This window comes from Octopus bimaculoides, chromosome 7 (assembly GCF_001194135.2).
Source record: "Octopus bimaculoides isolate UCB-OBI-ISO-001 chromosome 7, ASM119413v2, whole genome shotgun sequence".
In the NCBI taxonomy this organism is placed as follows: Eukaryota; Metazoa; Mollusca; class Cephalopoda; order Octopoda; family Octopodidae; genus Octopus; species Octopus bimaculoides.
Genome location: NC_068987.1, coordinates 12,457,502 through 12,460,769, shown reverse-complemented (window position 1 = coordinate 12,460,769; position 3,268 = coordinate 12,457,502). Strand labels below are relative to the sequence as shown.

Genomic DNA, 3,268 nt, shown 5'->3' with positions numbered 1-3,268 from the left:
AATAATAATAATAATAATAATAATAATAAACATCGAAAAATACCTTAGGAATGAGAACCCAGGTTTGAAATTTCCCCAAGACACCTGAAGAAGGCTGGAGGGTATATCAGCTGAAACGTTGTGTTAACAACAAACAAGATGAAGACAAATATCTGTCAATTCTCTATCAATTCCAAGGCTTTATTCTGCTGAGGTTGACTTTGCCTTTCATTCTTTCGGGGCCAATAAATTAAGTACCAATTGCATATTGGGGTCGACCTAATCGACTGAACCCTTCCTCAAAAATTTCAGGCCTTGTGCCTTGAGTAGAAAAGAATTCCAAGGCTTCAACTAATGATGCTGCTGGATAGGCGGCCTCTGGATCCTGCTGATGTTATTGTCTCTCTTCTTTTAATTCTGCAGAGCAGAAAGACTTCTGCTTGCTTTTACTGCCACAAGTCTGACATCTTGACTTTCCATTCAACTCCATAAGTCTCACTGCTTATTTTTCCGTATCTACTTGTCACAATTCTGTAATGGATGTGTGGTTTTGTGGAATCATACTGGCCTCTCTCTATCACATGTTATTCTTTGTCACGTTGGCTCTCACAAACCACCCATATTGTACCACAAAATCAACAAAACACCACCGAGTTAATGTCACTAGCGATGTCTTTCACTATCAACCCAGTGCTGAGCTGACTCATGTACGGTGATAAAATTGTAAGCATGGGTGTAGATCTTAACACTTCAACTTTCGCAAACAGACAGATAGTACCATATGTTTTACCTCTTTAGTAGAAAAATACTAACCCTTACACCAGCTAATATCTGTTTCTTTTCTAGAAGGCAGAACTACACCCTGTCTCATTTTTGCAAGGCATAAGTATGTGAACTTTTCTCGTTCTTGCTCTGGGAGAAAATGTCAGGGGATGGTGAGTGAGATTATCATAATACAGTTGTGCCAGACTTTATGTCTCTCACAGGAATCTAGTTATGCCCAAAAACTATTTATTGACATGACATTTGCAAATGGGTATGAAAAGTTGTGTTGCCATTATTGTTCTGGGTTCAAATCTTGCTGGGATCAGATTTACCTTTCATCCTTCTGGGTTCAATAAAATAAAGCATCACTTGACTAACCACTACCTTTCACCTCAAAATAGCTACCAACTAGCCCCCACGACTTCAAAATTGCTAGTCTTGCACCTCCCTCTTTATGTTTTAGGTTCCAATTCCACCGAGGTTGACTTTGCCTTAGATCCTTTTAGGGTCGATAAAATAAGTACCAGTTGAACACTGGGGTTGATGTAATTGACTTACATCCCCCAGCCTTGAAATTTCTGACCTTGTATCAAAATTTGAAACCGCTTTTATTACCTCTGCCTTAGCAAAGGCGAAGGTATTGTTTTCTGTTAAGTTTGTTGTTTGTTTATTTGTCCATGGACAAGATATCTCAAGAACTTTTAGATGGATTCTGATAAAACTTTCAGGAATGTTTGGCCTTATGACTAACACAAACTGATTAGATTTTGGCATCAATCCTGTACCTGACAAGGATTATGGATTATTTTTCCGGTTTTCTTTTTTACTTAATTTTTGAGAGCAGTCAGGTTCATTTTTAGTATTCTCACTTGTGAGAGCAGCTGAGTTTCTTTCAGATATTCTCATCTTAAAAATCATCTCTGGCATTGAGAGGACATTGGTGTTGCCTTGGCAGAGGTTTGCACTCTCTGAGTGCTCTTGTTATTATCATTATTGTTGTTGTTATGGTAGTTATTTCTTCTGGCTTTTTATGTTTTGAGTTCAAACACTGTTGAGGAAGATTTTTGCCTTTCATCTTTTCAGAGTCAACAAAATAAATACCAGTTGAGCACTCCATAAAATTTTTGGTCTTGTGACTATGGTAGAAAAACTTAACTTTGCCTGTTACCCTTTGGAGTCAATAAAACAAGCACCAGTGGAGCACTGGGGTTGATGTAATCGACTAGTCCTCTCCTACAAAATTTCAGGCCTTGCACCTATAGTAAAAGAGATTATTATTATTATTATTATTATTATTATTATTATTATTATTATTATTATTATTATTATTATTATTATTATTATTATTATTATTATTATTATTATTATTACTATTATTATTATTATTATTATTATTATTATTATTATTATTATTATTATTACATGAAGATGGCAAGCTGGCAGAATTGATAACACACCAGATGAAATGTTTAGCAGTGTTTCATCTGTTATATTCTGAGTTCAAATTTCGCTGTGGTTGACTTTGACATCCTTTTGGGGTCAATGAATTAAGGACCAGTTGAACACTGGGGTCGATGTAATTGACTATCCTCCTCCACCAAATTTCAGGCCTTGTGCCTTTAGTGGAAAAGATTATTATTATTATATTCTTGATTTCTTCATGAGAGGGTATTTAGGGCTCCCCTTGCCAGATATAATTTAAATTTGGGAGGAGTTTTATAAATAAATGAATTATCAAAAAACCACAAATTTCTGTCTCCTGCTCCACTCCAACCCCGCTACAAGTTAAAGTGACATATTGTGTACTGTAATGAATAAGCCAATTAAAAACAAAAGGTGAAGAGATTGAGTTCTGAAAGATGAAAACAACACACACACATACACATGCACACACATGCACAAACACACACACACACACACATGTATATACATACATATATATATATATATATATATATACATACACATATATACATACATACAAGCATGCATACATTATATATGTGTATTTATATATACATGTATATATATCTTATATATATATATATATATATATATATATATATATATACACACACACACATACATATATATATGTATATGTATATATATATATATATAAGAAAAATAAAACAGATACACACATAGTTACATAAATGCTCAAAAACATACACTCCTACATACAGGAAGATATATACACAGACAAGGCTGTAAACAGGAAATATCAGACAAAGGAAAATGTAAAAAGAAAGTGTTTGTGTAGAGGGGAGGGGGGAATCAAATCAAGTTTAAAGCATGTCAAAGAAACAAGATAGACATAATGTGAAAAAGGATAAAGAATAAGAATGCCAAAAGAACTTATAATAAAAGTAGATGATTGTAGGGGAACAGAGTAAAAACCAAACACATATACACATATATGTGTATGTATATATATTTATGTATGTGTGTATGTTTATATTGGCAGGAAATGGCTGTGACATGTCACAAGGATAGAAGTAGCATAAACAGAATGCATAGTTGA

At 34.0% G+C, this 3,268-nt stretch overlaps 1 protein-coding gene across 5 annotated transcripts in view; it reads right to left on the bottom strand.

The window, feature by feature from the left end:
- Positions 1 to 3,268, bottom strand: part of LOC106869747 (soluble guanylate cyclase 88E) — a 142,281-nt gene that overhangs the window by 16,816 nt on the left and 122,197 nt on the right. The gene's annotated exons all lie outside the window — the stretch shown is intronic.